We start from the raw sequence: 16999 nt of genomic DNA, 5'->3' as shown, positions 1-16999 counted from the left end.
CGATAGCCCCTGAATACTTCACCACCTTAGGGAGGTGTGATGAGAAGCGCCGTAGTGACAGCCTCGTACCAGGAAAATACAGTATGTGGGGCCTGCCACTGTATATCCACAGTTGCAGTTCACTCAATGGATTGGGTAGGGGAGCGCGGGACACAACCTAACACTTTTGCAGTTTATGTAAATCCACGTGGGGTTCAGAGTACAAAATTCATCCACATTATTTTCACACATGTCTATTACAAATATGTCACTTTGTTTCATATTTACAGTGTATATGTTTTTCTCAAAAGAAAGGAAGTCAAATGTGACAACATGCCCCGTAGGTGGGGTACATTGTAACATCTGAGAGGCACATTGTAACATAACAATATGACAGCTTAAAATGTTATCTTATCGAATAAAAAATATATACACAACAAACTAAAATATTTAAAGGCACTTTACCATTATACTCTCTCCACAATGAGAGCGCGCCGTATCAGAATAAAGTGGGAACATTTTAGTTTTGTTGCTGTCTATGAAGGGTCAGAGAGCTCTCAAATTTTATCAAATATATCTTTTTGTCTCAATCTTAAGATGAACGATATGAGGGTGAGTAATTCATGACAGAATTTTTATTATTGGATAAACTATACATTTAAACTTGGCTACATTGTAATAAGCAGAACTTTATTCCCACAGAGACAACCTGGCATGGGTTTCAAGATTATCTACTAACCACATGGAAAGTAGTTGCTTGTATGACCACTAGTGTGCTGCTAGCCTTGCTCTTGGTAAAAACATGTAAAAAGTTTCACTTTAAATGCAAATCTCAGATCTCAGATTTTATCAAAAATATCTTAATTTGTGTTCTGAAGATGAACAAAGGTCTTACGGGTTTGGAACAATATGAGGATGAGTAATTAATGACAGAATTTTCATTTTTGGGTGAACTAACCCTTTAATACAATTCAAACATTTTGCATTAATATAAAGTGTTTCAAATCAAAAGTTAGTTTCCAAAAATAGAATATCGTCACCTTAGAATTATAAGGTTCTATCTGACATTTTTGTCAAAACTGAGTTATTCACATATTCTTATATGATTCGTTTGTAAGCTGTGTACATTTTGGGCCTTTTTTTAGGAAACAAAAATGGTTCTACAGAAGTCTATGGAACGCAAAAACTTTGAAGCTCAATATCTCGAAAGTGCTCAGAATGCAGATAGAACCTTATAATTCTAAGGTGACGATATGTGGGTGAGAATATCCGTGGATCTGTGGAATACGACTGATATCAAACAAACAATAGTCCCAAACTGACACTCTTTCATGGCATGTCAGTGTTTCATTTAGATGAATATGACTGCCTATAAATAGATCTCTCCATGTATTATAGACCTACATGTGACCTAAAAGCCACTTATATAATGTTGCATTGAGAAATGTTCTTACTCCACATTCTTGCTTACAGTTTAAAAAAGAAAAAAAAAACTTGCATTAGAACTAGCATTAAAATAGCATCTACTTGAATGTATTTTTCTTTACAGCAACAGTGACTCCATGTGTTTACAATGAGAAATACATACATTCCATGAATGACATTTTAAACAGTTAATTTTTGCTACATTTACTACAGTTTGATCATATGAAAATTGGGTAACAGTTTATTTTAAGGATCAGGAATTAGACAGTAATTAATGACTAATAACTGCATTTGTAAATGACTAGTTATGGACTTGTATGCCATTACAAGCTATTTATAAGGCCTTTATTGGCTGTTGTCTTATGTTGGTCTTATAGACCCTTTATATATTTTTCTGTCCTAACGGTGTACTAATTAGCTAAACATAAAACAAACTAATAGCTTGTATTGTGCGAATTACAAACTTTATAAGTTCTCAGTACATTATGCGAATGTGTAGCTTTATAAGAATGAAATAAATATAGAATAGGAATTTCATCAGACATTTAAATTAGCTGAAAAACAGTTACACAAAAGCAGTCTTCTAGCAGTTGTTCCATACTAATTTATTAACAGCTAACAAGCACATTTTTCACTAATAAATGTTGTGTTACTTCAGATTATGTTCCCTATTCTAAAGTAGAAAAGACACATCAAAGATTGCAGTGAAGAATTCTGTCTTTATTGTTTGATGGTTCATCAAGAGAACAAATTACAGATGAGACAAACTTTCATGTCGCTTTTCTACTTTTGAATAGGGAACATAATCTGAAGTAATACTGAATGTATTAGTGAGAAATTTGCTTGTTAGGTATTAATAAATGCAGGGAATGGGGAATATTTCGTTTTTAAATCATTTGTTAGTATGGAACAACTGCTAGAAAGACTGTGCTTTCGTGTAAAAGTGTTTTTCTGTTAATTGAAATGTCTGTGATGAAATGCCTATTCTATATTTATTTTATACTTATAAGCTACACATTCACATAGTGTATTGAGAACTTATAAAGTGTGTAATTCACACATATGGCATACAAGTCTGTAACTAGTCACTTGCAAATGCAGTTATTAGTCATTAATTACTGTCTAATTCCTGATCCTTAAAATAAAGTGTTACCGAAAATTGTTTAAGAAAAAGAGAAGATTTAAGAAAAAGAGAACCCACACAGAGGGTATAACCATCAAATATTTGCAGTTTGATATAGAAAAATAAACTAAATGAAAGAAATGTTGAGAAACATTGCGTTTGTCGTCCAACTTTCTGGCAAGCACACATTCCCTCATGAGTACATGGTGAGTTCTATCCACTAAAACACAGATAAACAAAAACAGGTTGTAAATGTAAGGATTATGAATGAACAAAAACAACAAAGAAAATGGAGCAATCATTTTTTGAACACTTGTGTGTGTTTGGAACAAAAATAAAATGTTTACATCAGGATTACCTCACTCTCATCAAGAGTTACCCTTCCGTTTTCACACAGTCTCTGGAATATTCCTGGTGAAGAAAAAGTTAATATGTAATATGTAGTGAATCCAAAACATAACACCAGAATACATGGGAACAAGGATTGCAGCAATTTATGTCCAGTACACTGGAGTTTTACTCACTGGCCATGCAGTTCAAACGCATGACAAGGCATATGAAACTCTCCAGAGAAATCTGTTCAGAAGCACCACCATACCGCACAAACATGAGATTCAGGATGTCTTCGTTTAGATGCAGGCCTAAGGTATAATAACCATGACATAAATACAGTATCTATGCAATGTTGGAATGAACAATTAAATCAATATATCAATATTATATTAATACCTCTGCATTTATTTTTATGGGTCAGTGAACACAGTAGGCTACTATTATGCCAGCAGTGATATTTAATGTAATGCAAATATTGAATATTAACCTGCAACCAATAATATTTTCAACAATGGTTCACTAGAGCAAGGCATAAACTGTATAAGTCTCAACCTGTTTTCTCTAAAGCATTTTGCAGTTCATTCAAAGACAGAACGCCATCTTTGGAAGAATCCATGCCGTAGAAGATATCCTGTAAAAATAGTTCAAAAATAATTATTAATCGTAATATAACTCAATACATAGCTAAACTTCTTGCCTTAATACGATAAAAAATGCATAAATTGCAGACTTAAATCCACTCACCTTGTACGTTACAATACGGTTCCATAGACGAAGGAATTCTGGTCCACGAAGTCTTCCAGTAACATTGAACTATTGTTATTATTGCAGTCATGGAATATTTCTAGAGCTAAAACATGTTTCTTTATAATACAACTGCAACTACAAGCTATACCTGAGAGATAAATCATCATCATTCAACACTTTTTTTTTTAAGTTTATAATTACATGCTTAAAGAATAAAGGATACATCTGAAATGGCAATTATACTTCTACAGGAATCCAGGCCAAATCCTTCATTGTTCTTATTCCCTAAAAGGTGTAAGTAACGAAGGATTGTGAGATTTCAAAACGAGCTCCAGTGTATTTCACATCAAATGGACAGGATTTTTGAAACACTCACCTTTAAGTAGGTTGTCATTAAGAATTCGTTGAAGCTCCTCAGCATCAACAACTTTGTACTGTTTCCAAAGAAAACATTCACGAGAGTGAAGCTTATTGTTAAGCACAGTAGCTGCTGTTTAATTGTTGATCAAATCTGTGATGTAGTGGTGCCTGTAGAAGTGGGTATACGCTTAATTTATGAATAATAATATATTAGCTTTCATATTTACCTGATCAGAATATTGTCGAAACAGTGTTTTAGTTTTCAATCTTTCATCCACTTTTTCAGTGTATCTGACCTGAACATGAAAAAAGAAAACTGTTTCAGTCGGCAACTATAAAAACAACACAATTAGAGTTTCCGAATCTCTAAGAAAATCAATGTCAGAGTTATATTACACTCTACTTTTAATCTTTAATATAAAATTAAATGTAATTCATTTTATTAAAAATATTTCAAATGTATATTTTTGATAAAATGGCCAATACGTGTGTTAATGTATTATATTCTGAAGTTGTATTTATACTAATTTTATTTATAAAAATGAATTTCATTAATTTCATAATTGCATTAACAAAAACACGACAAAAATAAAATTTAGCTGCCCGCAATTGCAGAGATTTGCTGTAAGAAGTAATATTTATGTAATATGTAATAGAATATTAAAACTTTTACTAAATGATTCTGTGTTATTACCTCAGACCCGCCTAAAAGATCCACAAGAAAATCTTTCTCCATTCTTTCTGTGTCCTTTCTGAATTAAAAACAGATTTAAAAAAATACAAATAAAAATAAAACTGTGTAATAAATAAAGAGATTGTGAACATTTATATTACAAAAAGGGTATAAATTAGTCTTCAACCAAGAGGATGACTATGAATTTTAATCTTATTTAAAGCATAAGTAAAAAGAAAATCCTCTCAGTCCCTTCATGCATCTTACTGAATGTGGATCTCATGTTTGCAGAGGATGGACAGGATGAATTCTCCACTCTTATTGGGATAGTATGTGGATGGTACGATGAGATACTCTCCTGGCTCCAGCCTGAAGAATTTCATCACCTGTCTTGAATCTTGAAAGTCCCCGCTTGTTACCACAGGCTTTCTTGTACTAAAAAAGCTTGATCCAAACTTTCCCTCAGATCTCATCTAACAGATAATGAAACAATAATGAGTTTCATTGAACCAAATAAATGTGTTAAACAGGTATAACAAATTATGTAATATGTATACAACCTGAAATACACAGTCACAGTTTTTTTAAACCAGTGTTATTAACACCAGAAACTGTGAGTATAATTTACTTGCCTCATGTGGAATCTGTAAAAGTTAAAAAGAAAAAGAAAATGTTACACATCAAACACGAAGGCATCATGCATGCACTGTACAATGATATTTATTGTCTTTTTTGTTAACACTCACTGCAAACACACTGAAGCCGATGCTATGGTGTGCAACGTGGCGTCTGTGTCTTCTGTCGGGTTTCTGTATGAGGGACACCAGAACATTGTTCTGTCCCTGTTCACAGGCCTTATCAATCTCACTAATCCTCAGCCAAAACTGGGGGTTTTTACAGAAGGTGTCTACAATTACAAGAGAGGGGTGTTAGAAGTGGGTTTGCAATGATGACGAGCTTTATAATTCAGAAAAAGCACCTGGATAATTCATGCCGCCTCCAGCTGTGCTCCCAAGAACCCAACTGCCATGGTGGTATTTGGAAATCCAGTGACAAGCAGACTTCTCTTCCAGAAAGTCAGGACAGATACAACAGATATCCATGTTATCAAATGTTCTAACAAAATCTTTCATTGACATCCTGCAAAATAAATAAATAAAACTAAGTAAACCCTAGAGAAATGTCATTTGTGTTTTGGTACATTTTTGTTTTTTACACTTTGTTCATGCTCACCAGAACTCTCCGTTTTCATGCTCAAGGCGTTGTTTGCGGTCCTCATCACTCACTGTGTTCCACAAAGGTGATCTAAAAGAATTATAACCATCATGGCAAAGGATAACTTTCACAGTTAATAATTAGGAAATTTCGCAATTTTTGTGTTAAGGACTGCATGTCTAATTTAATTAATTCAATGTTGTTTCATGTTTTTATTGCAAGTTGTTCTGCTAGTTGGTTATCTGCAATGTTACAATAAAAGCACAGCTTACTTGTCACTCCAGTCTCCAATCCACTCACTGTCTCCCCATGGGTTGAACAATCTAACCAGCTGAACTGGGTCTCTACCACTCGTGACCTGTTAAGCATGATTTCAGCTGCACATATTTAGTGGTATAAAAATGTGGCAAACCTTTTAATATTACTATCTTTACTAGAGTAATTACAAAATTTTAAATGTTTAAATTTTTTCAATACATTTGCAGGAACTTTGAAGAGGAATGCATACTGTATTTTAATTATTTGTTGGGTTCAATGGATGGTAAAAGATTTTTCCCAGCAAGTTTCCACACACTTTCTAACACGAAAGAGCTTGTGAAGTCTATGAAGGATTCTGAAAAATCTCCCTGAAGCAACCTGCGGTTAAGGTTTTTGCTAAATATGTTCCTGTCACGCCCATGGGCTGTCTGTCTGTGTGTATTTTTCTCCCCATGTACTCCCCGTGACCTAGTTTCTCCCTCTCGTTGATCGCTCGTTTGATTCACCTGTGTCTCATTCATTACTCCTCGTTAAGCCCGATATTTATAGTGTTGTCTGCCCCTTGACTCCTTTGTCCGGTGTTAATTGTCTTGATGTGCTACGTGCATCTCCTGCCTCCCTGCTGAAAAAAAACAGCATATGCTTGTTATGTATGTTTTGGTGCTGGGATGCTGGGATGCTGGTTTTAGCTGGTTTATGCTGGTCCTTTGCTGGTGTATGCTGGTCCTTAGCTGGTTAATGCTGGTCCTTTGCTGGTTTATGCTTGTCAAGAACCAGCATAAACCAGCAAATGACCAGCATAAACAAGCAAAGGACCAACATAAACCAGCAAAGGACCAACATAAACCAGCTAAAACCAGCATCCCAGCACCAAAACATACCTAACCAGCATATGCTGTTTTTTTAGCAGGGCTGCCTGTGTCACCCCTTGGATTTTTTGTTAAAGACTGTTGTTTGAGATTATCCCTCATCTCCACATTCCTCACTCCTCACAGTAGCAAATCCTGACAGAACACCGGACCAACTGAATAGTTTATTTGTGCTTCTCCCCTCCATTTGTTTTCCGCGTTTTGTTTCCTGTGCTTTTCCCCATGGATCCCCTCATCTTAATTTTTACCTCTCTAGCCCGTACGGACCTGCCCCTCTTGGAGTATGCAGCTCAGCGTTTTAACGGTGTTCAATGACACTGTGGTGAACTCACTGTTCTGGATCGGGGCAAATTAGCACCGCCCCGTCGACCTCCCAGACACAGCCAGACCCAGAGCCCAGCCCACCAATGACAGAGAGTCCAAGCCTGCTGTGACCAATGAGCCAATGCCACACGGAGCAACAGACCAGAGGATCGCCACGGAGCCGATGCTGCAAGTGTGGTCAGACCAGGTGCGAGAGCGGCCACAACACCCACCATGAGGGACAAAGCCATGGACAGCAAGATTGCGGAGAGGAGTTCCGCCCATTGCACCACGACTGAGGGTGAGCTGATTTTGGGACTGGGACTGTGAAACTCTGAAGGAGAGTTTATGGATTTGTATGCCAACCTCTCCTCCCTTCTTTGTCAGAGCCCTCCTGTTCCCACCTCCAGCCCAGAGAGGGCTCCTGTTTCCAAGTTCAGCCCAGAGAGGGCTTTTTTTCCTAAGGGCAGCCTGAGATCCCATAGGCTTACAAATGCCCACCCGCTCCTGCCTTCTCCCCCTTCTCTTGCCTTCTCGTCTGACAGCTCTTCTGCTCACCTCCAGTCCACCATCTGTGCGGTGGGCATCATGGCTGGAGGATCCCCTGTCTCTGTCTCCAGCCTCAGAGTCCAGGACTCCACCATAGCTCCAAGCTCCCTCCTCTCTGCCGTGGCCTGGTAGTTACTGGCTTAGCCGGGCTCCCTCATCCCTCCGGCTCCGCCTTGGTCTGTCGTTGACCATCCTTCACCTCGGGACTACATCTCTGCCTCCATCAGGCTCCTCCATCTATTTGGCTCTACCTTGGTTCTCTGTCGCTCTGGCTCTACCACGGCCTTACAGGTCCACACTTCCGCATCGATCGGCGGAGCCATCTGTTCCACCTCGGCCTTCCGGATCCTCCTGGTCACCCTGGCTCCTTGGCTCTCCGTCTCCGCCTCGGACTCTTCCGCCACCGTGGGTTGCCTTTACGGCTGTGGCCTGGGTCCCACTTGGCACCGCCTGCTCCAAGCCTCTGCTGACTCCATTTGTTCTGCCCTGGCTCCTCCCTCCATCATCACCACCCTGGACTCTGATTGCTGGCCCCCTCCTAGGTGTCCATTCTCCTCCCAAACCTCCTCCCAAGGTCCCACCCGTCCCTTCCTATGTTATTTCTGAGGCGCCAGAAGGAGGGGGCAATATGTCACACCCATGGACTGTCTTTTTCCCCATGTCTCATTTGATTCACCTGTGTCCCGTTCATTACTCCTTGTTAAGATCTTTATTTATAGTGTTGTCTGCCTCTTGATTATTCCTTTGTCCAGTGTTATTCATCTTGATGTGCTACGTGTGTCTCCTGCTTGCCTGTGTTACCCCTTAAGCCGAGTTCAGACTGCACGATTTTCAAAGCAATCGCGTCACAGATGTTTTCACACTGCATGACTATCTGGGGTAGCATTGTGTCGCTGCTGTGTTCACACTGCACGATGGATTGGCGACAGGGGGTTTCACACTGCATGACTTTACAATAGGAAGAATCACCGACAACTTTGTCCCGGTCCGCAAACTACGTCTCACAACCAAACACACGCGAGAAGTGACATGGAAACAACGCGAGGTCAGGCGTGCAAGTTCTCACATGAGACTGGTATTATTATTAAAAAAAAATGGTAGCCCGCAAGAAGCTTGTCATACAAATAGCATGTGCACTCATTTGCAGCGAAGAGAAAAGAAGCCGAAGCTATTCTTGTTGATACTGTGGTCTATACCTTCGTAACTCCTCCCCCAACTTCCCGCTGGTCTGGATGTTGCTGTCTCATTGGCTGTAGGTAATCGCCGATGTGATTTTCAGTCAGATCGCCTTTCACACGGCATGATTTTGAATCGCCGACAGGTCCAGATATTTAGCATGCCAAATATCTCACGGGTGTCGGCGACACGTCTGCGATTCTCTCAGACCGCGTCTTTGATAGTTCACACAGTGTGATTGTCACTCACGTGAACGAGCACCGATTTGCCTGTGATTTCGGGCATTTGTCGGCGATTTCTCAAAACCTGTCGGCGAGTCAAAATCGGGGCTAAAATCATGCAGTCTGAACTAGGCTTTAGATGTTTTATTAAACACTGTTGTTTGAGATTATCCCTCGTCTCCGCATTCCTCGCTCCTCACAGTAGCATATCCTGACAGTTCCTTCCTTAAAGGGACGGTTCACCTAAAAATGAAAATTGTCTTCATTTACTTACCCTCATGTTGTTCCAAACCCAAGTTTCTTTCTTATGTTAAACATAAAAGAAAGATATTTTGAAGAATGCTGGTAATTAACAGTTAGAGTACTATTTCAGAGTATTTCTCTTCGTACTATGGAAGTCAATGGGGACCAACAACAGTTTGGTTCTTCAAAATATCTTTTTTAGTGTTAAGTTAAGTTAAGTTAAGTTAAGTTAAGTTAAGTTAAGTTAAGTTAAGTTTAGTAACAACATGAGAGTGTGCAAAGGATGACAAAATTTTCATTTTGGGGCGAACTATTCCTTTAGCACATAAAATTACATAACTCTCAATAGTCATGGTTGCCAGGTCTGTGTAACAAAATCCTCCCAATTGCTAATTAAGATTAGCCCCTGATTTGATTTCTAGTAGGCCTACATTTCTACAAAAACAATTAAAAGAGATTTTATCTTTTCTCACTACTGTCTTAGCAGAACAATCACTAAGAGGTGTAAAGAGTGGGTGTGTTGGATCAAGTTGGTTTGACTCCATGCATTCTTTTATCTTCAAAAAATTTATGTTGGGATCTTATGACATTATCTGATGCATGCTGAGACTTGATTTTGTGCAGTCTTACCTGGTAAACCTTTGTCACTGTGTAAGCATGGCCCAGGACTAAGCCATTTGGTAACCGTTTCTCATTCTGTATAGGTGAAAACAGAGAAAAATTATCAGGAGACAGATGCCACAGTGTAAAAGTGTTAAAGTTAGTGGAATCCCAAAAGATTTTTTTTAATAAAATAGGTGTCTAGACATACAGAGAAAAGTTTTTGGAATGGTTTTGCAGAGAGAGAGTGTGTGTGGTTGAATGTATGGTGGAATTGGGGTTCTAGTTCAGAAGATAGTGAACAAGATGTCTAACATCGCTTACAGTGGCTTTAAATGTAATCAAACTGACCACAATAATATATATGTTTTTAGTTTAGCATGACCATGTGTGTAAGATATAATCACTCTTTGCTTACCCCTGGTGGAGATTCACAGCCCATAAGGACCTCCGACTGGTAAGCACGGTACATTATCTCCCACAAATTAGTAGGAGCTGTTTTCAGTTCATAGTGCATATGAACTCCACCGGTAAAGTCCAAAAGGGCCTCAGATACTCGACCACTATGCATGTCAGCGTAGGAGCCGCACACCCTGAAAGAGTCATTTTAACTCAAATTGTTTACCATGTGTAATAGACTTAAATTTGAACACAGTTACTGTACATAAACCACAGGTCAAATTATAGATGTGCTTATATTTAATACAACAGCGCTATTGCTTGCAGATTATACTTGCTTGCAGATTATTACTTGAGATGATACATTATAAAGTCACATACAAAGATCTACATGCACTTACTTGGCATATGCTTTCTCCAGCAAGGCAGGCCAGAACTCATTATATGTTTTTGATTTCACAAAAATCAGCTTTCCATGGTATGTTGGCAGTTTGTCATCAATCACAACATCATACCATTTTCCAAACCGCCAGAACTGTGAATTTATATTAGTAGAACAGAGAGTGAACAACTGATACAATGAAACACAAAACAGGAATTGCTATTGCGGTTTTGATGCTGAGTCATAATCACTTTATAAATGTAAATTATATCATGGATAAGAGAGAAACGTACCCTGAAGTGAAATAAACCAGTATAGTTGTGGCTGAATGATTGTCCATCTGGAACAACCTTGTGTAATAATTTGCTTTGAAATGTTAAAGCCCCAACAGAGGCCAGAAACCAACAGTTTCCTGGTAAGAAGAAGAAGAAGAAAAACCCCAATGTATTTTGTAAGATTTTCATGACTAGGTATAAATTAAAATTTACAAACATGGGGCCTGAACCTGCTCCAGAAGGGCCACTGTCCTGCAGTTTAGCTCCAACCCTGCTTAAATACACCTGAACCAGCTATTTAGTGTCTACAGATTCACTAAAAAAATGTAGGCAAGTGTGTTGGAGCATGTAGGAGTTAAACTCTGCAGGACATTGGGTTGGAGACCCTTGGTCTAAAACATCAATATTGGGATTACCAGACATACCTACTCTCCCTTGGGCATAGTCAAATCTAGACACGGTCTCTACAATAAGTTCAGCTGCATTTGGACACAAAACCTGAAAGAAAAGAAGTACCGTAATATATCTTAAGTATTACTCAACTGAGTAATGTCATTCTCTTTTTCATCTTTCTGAATAGGACCCAAATCTGCTATATATGGGACTACAGGACAAGTTTATTAGTGTCTTTTAAATTCTTTGAAGCATACAGCTTGTCACAGTCAGCCGATATCAAATAATACTCCTTTAGCATTCAACAAAGTTTACATTTTGTGCAATGTTGTCAGAACACACATGCTGATGCCTCAAGCAAAACACATGTCTGCATCCATACCGTTGGTCTTATCCACTCCACCCTGGCCATGACATCTGGTTCCAGCAGCCCTTCGCCAATGGAACGGGGATCTGGTGGAAAAAACTCATCAACAAATCTCTGTCTTGTACTGAGACAGTATTCTTGTAAGAAGTTGTAGTCCTGATCCATGAACCTCAAAGGATTTGTATCAGAGCCCATGCCACCCTTCATGTTGCGGTCGTTTATGACTTTTAAGCACATTCCATGTGGAACTGCTGGAGGAGGCATTTTGAAATCTGTCTGGATTTTTCTGGATTCAGTTAAAAGAAAAAAAAGAAGAGGGAAACACAATAAGAATGCAAATATATTACAATGCTGTGATAAAAGTTTCCAAATTTACCATATGGCATTCCCTGCCACCAGCAGCCACAAACGGTTCCTCATCATTTTAAAATGAAAAAATAAGTATATTAAAAGAAAATACAACTTTTTATTATCTAAGGTATGTATGTTAACAGATACAACTTTTACATTTTAATAATTTATTATCGAATGTTGATATTAAAATGAATGTTAATCAATGCTTTAGAAGTACTCTGAATCTTTGTGCTCTATTTTCTGTTGGCAATTTGATATGCAGCTTTCATACGCTACACCTTGCCCAATCGGTTTTGAGTTGGCCCACCCACTTAAACATTTCTGGCCTCGCCCCTGGATATAACCTGACAGTTCAATGCATTTGTACATATTGCATTTATTGATGACACTTTTCTTTGGCATGTTTAGATGTTTTGCTGTTCTAGTCTTTGTATATACACTGTAAAATCTAATTAGTTGGGCTTACTTAAAAAAAGCATGCAAACTAATTGCCTTAAAAAAACTATATTAAGTGAAATAGGAACAGTATGTTGTATGGACAAATGCATATTTAGTATAGTTTACTTACACAGGAGTTCTAATAACTATAAAAGAACTGTAGGGGGTACTTGATTCTTTACTTTAGGTTTACTCTTGACTTAGTATTGCTACTCACTGACTCCCAGAGTGCATTGTGGCATGAATAAATTATGCAGTTGCTTGGTTTTACTGTTGTTGTTTTTATTTGCCAATTAAATTTTCTGTATGTATCAGTAGTAGCACAACAAAAAGAGCAAATTAAATGGTTATTGTAACAATTATTAAAAACAAATAAAATTGAATTGTTACCATTGTTGTGATTCGCGTGCTGAATGCTAAAGTCTGTGTGTGGCTTCAGCATATTAATGTAAATATTAAAGGACTGTATCAACCCAATAGTAGTTATAGTAGTAATAGTGGACTGTATGTAGGCCTAGACATTTCCATTTTATTTATTCTAATTTTATCTACAGTATATGTCTAATACTTTAAATATTTTTGTTATCTATCAAAATGTTCTTTTGCGATACTGTTCTTGTATTGACTTTTTTCACTAAAAGCTGTTTTGCACAGACATTCATTGCAGCCAACTTTTTTATTGTTCATTTAAGACTTTAAGGGGATGATGTCCTATTTGCAGAGTTTACAGTAGTAATAGTGGGCTGTATGTAGACATTTCCATTTTATTTATTCTATTTTTATCTACGGTATATATTTAAAACTTTAAATATTTTTTAGTTTTCTATCAAATTGTTCTTGTGTGGAAGTGTTTGTAGTAAAAGCTGTTTTGCACAGAAATTCATTGCAGCCGGCTTTGTTTTTGATGTTTATTTGTGAGTAGGTATTGTATGAATAACATAAGTCAACGTAGCTTTACACATACACACAATTTGTACTAAAGGTAAACCCAAAATAGTGATGTCACTGTCTAAGCAGAGGTTGTGCAATATGGAATACAGTCCACACATGACAAATAAGGTATAATAATCAATATTTCAGAATAATTCAAACTCAGATATTGGTGTGTGATATCTGAGTTTTAATTATATGACTACAAATCTCACCTCATCATTCCTCCCAGTGATTATATTTCCAGGATAAACTGAGATGCCCCCAAGCTGGCTTCTTAAAACTGACGAAATATTTAAAAAGAGCCAAAAGAACCGTTCGGCTCTTTGAAAGGAACGGATCAACCCGGATCCCCTCAAAGAGCCATAAATCCCATCACTACAACCCAATAAAAAGCTTCTCAAAGTGTTTATAAAGAACAATAAAATAGTAAAGAATCATTAGGAAGCATGTACAATACAGCTAACTATATATGTGTGTGTGTACACATATAAAGATTTAATTAGAAGACAAATCATTTTCTAAGACCAACCTAGTTATTTATTTTCTTTCCTTGAAATCAAGCAGCTCTGATTTCATGATGCATTGTTGCATTAACAGAAAGAAATTAATAATAAAAATAAAGTTTGAAGGCGCCTAACCAAAAGGAATACTAATCACTACAATGGTAAGTTTAATTTATATTTTTATTTTATTTATTTTTTTAAATCAACATCAATTTATGAAATATTTATGGAAATTTTCAGTTGTATTGAAAGTTCAACATTCAAGATGACTTTGGGAAACTAGTGAAAGAAAGCTAACTGCAGACATGGAGAAAATGAGTCTTTTAAGAATTGCCCTACCTAAAAAAAAAAAAAAAAAAAAAAAAAAAAACTTTCTTTTCTTCTTCTTCTGTTGTTATTTTGCGCATTACCAACATATTAGTGCACTGCTGCCTCTCACTGGTTTATTAATGTTGTTGGTTTCTTTGTGGCTACTTGAATATTTTAAGTAAGTGTTACTCGAAGTAGTAAGTAAATTGTGTTACTTGCCTTGAAAGTAGCTGTAACTTAATAAAACCTAGTAAGTATAGCAACTGAGTAAAGATAACTAACTATATTTAAGTGAGGTAAACTATTGGATTTTACAGTGTAGTTGTCCACAGTTCCTATTAGGCCTAAATAAATTCCATCCTGTTATCGCTTTTCCTTTTTTACATTTACATTGCACTTACATTTGGCACTCAAACCTTTTATCTAAAGCACTTTACAATGCATTCATAGTATAAATTTCATCTACTCTTAGTCTCATAGTCTAAGTTATTTCAGGTTACTTCAGGTATGCACACACATTGTAATAAATTCCTACAGAACAACATCTACAGATGTAAATATACACTAACACACAAGTACTTTTCTTTGCATAGATTACAGTCTAATGAAAATGTAATTTCTTTATTTCTTTTAAATGTAATTAACTTTATACAAGTATTAACACAATTCAATAAGTTTTCATTTGTATAAAGTGTATTTCCAACCAACAAGTTGAAATAGACCCTTATTAGTAATAGAATTTAACTTACATTACTAAAATAAAGAAAATATATTTGTACCTTCAAGGATCCAACAAATTACTGGAATAAGAAATTTCGCCTAATAACTGGTAGTCTTCTCTGTCTCTGTGTCTCTTCGACTGGCTTTTACACACTTTTGCCTTTCTTCATGCTTTTAAAACACTTGCAGAAGCTCCACCCAACTTCCAGCTTGTGTGTTTATTAACAAAGAAGTGATTGGCAGAAGCTCATCTGAGCATTTGTCATTCTGAGAAACTTAAGTCCTTCACATTTGCCATAGAAAGAATTTAGGCCAAAATATTTTGCAATATGCAAATTATTATTCCCCCACCCCCAGAAGACTTAAAAATTAGTCAGATGTGCACAGTTTATTTCTGTGCTGGCATTATAAAATGTATGCAGCTTGTTAGGATACCATCATAGTTTATGTTTGCACTCTTTTACAGCATGGTTTTATGTAAAGCCTCCAAAAATGCATTCAGAGCAGCAGATACCAGTTTGTCATGCCTGGACTTGCTTTGAATGTTGCCTACTCACATTTCATCATTACAACGATCATTCATTACAGTTTATAAGTATTCCAATGTAATTAATATATTATATATATTTATATGACTATGTGTGTGTGTGTGTGTGTGTGTGTGTGTGTGTGTGTGTGTGTATTATGTATAAATCTATAAATTACCATTTTACTGTTGCATTGCATAATATGCTAATGTCGTTAAACTTGGCCTCAAGTAACTTTAGTGTTTGACATTTCTTGGCAAATGAACATTCGTGACAGATAGGCCTACTTAGGTATGTAAATCCTTGTCATGCCTGTACAGCATATGCAAAAAAACAAAAAAAAAACAGTCAACTCAGAACAAGTATGATCACTACTGTACATATAAACTACAAAGTTTATATGTACAGTAGTTTGACAGTGCAAGGCAATAAGAATTTGTAATCATTGTGAAACTTTGATAGTAGTACAAAGGCAAGTTAATTAGTTGCATTGCAGCACATAAAATGTGTTTGTTTGTTTTTTTGCCCATGTAACCAAAATGGTATACCAGAAAACTGGTATACCAAAGAACCACCCATTTCCTACCATTAGATTTAGCTGCCCTTGGTTTTAAAGGGGTCATCGGATGCCTATTTTCCACAAGTTCATATGATTCTTTAGGGTCTTAATGAAAAGTCTATTATATACTTTGGTTAAAAATTCTCAATAGTAGTGTAAAACACCGTTTTACCTTGTCAAAATCAGCTCTGCAAAATATCAGCTAATTTTATTGCATGGGCCCTTTAAATGCAAATTATCTCTGCTCGCCCCACCCCTCTCTGCTGTGGGATTACTAGCTGTAATGTTTACTTTAGCCGCATTTAGCTGTGTTTATCGTCGAAACTTGCCAACAAGCACATTATTAAGAAAGGCCATTTGCAAAGATGCATAAAAAAAACAAAAATACTCACTTCTGCTCTATCACGAATGATTCACACAAACACAGATGCATATGTAGATCGGGATCGGCGCTTTCCTTTAAAAATGAAAGTAACGTTGTCCTCTGCCTCTTCAGTGGCTCAGATGTCAGGAGTAAGTGATGACTGCTATGTTCATTATTACATCCAACAACAGAACACCTCAATCACTCAATTAGAGTCTTCCCCTGCACCTGTTTCAGCTCGGTGAGGGCGGGTCTAAGGAAAGACGCTCATGTCAATCAACAGCTCCGTCACACCGACAAGAAGCTGAGAATGACCTGATTTTAAAAAGGGGATATTACTTTTAAAGATTAAAAAGAGACCACTGGGTTGATTTTTATTTATTGGATTTTGGGCGGTTGCCA

General features: G+C 36.9%; 1 long non-coding RNA gene across 1 annotated transcript; it reads right to left on the bottom strand.

Moving 5' to 3' along the window:
* Positions 1 to 5628: 5628 nt before the first annotated feature.
* On the bottom strand, positions 5629 to 6243 carry LOC141295930 (uncharacterized). The gene is made up of 3 exons (XR_012341164.1): positions 6128 to 6243; positions 5874 to 5945; positions 5629 to 5780 (listed from the first exon to the last, which is right to left on the bottom strand). It is a non-coding gene; the product is annotated as an uncharacterized lncRNA (long non-coding RNA).
* Positions 6244 to 16999: the final 10756 nt, after the last annotated feature.

This window comes from Garra rufa, chromosome 21 (genome assembly GCF_049309525.1).
Source record: "Garra rufa chromosome 21, GarRuf1.0, whole genome shotgun sequence".
NCBI classification, from domain to species: Eukaryota; Metazoa; Chordata; class Actinopteri; order Cypriniformes; family Cyprinidae; genus Garra; species Garra rufa.
Note: the sequence above shows the minus strand (reverse complement) of the source record. Positions and strands in the feature narration are given on the sequence as shown.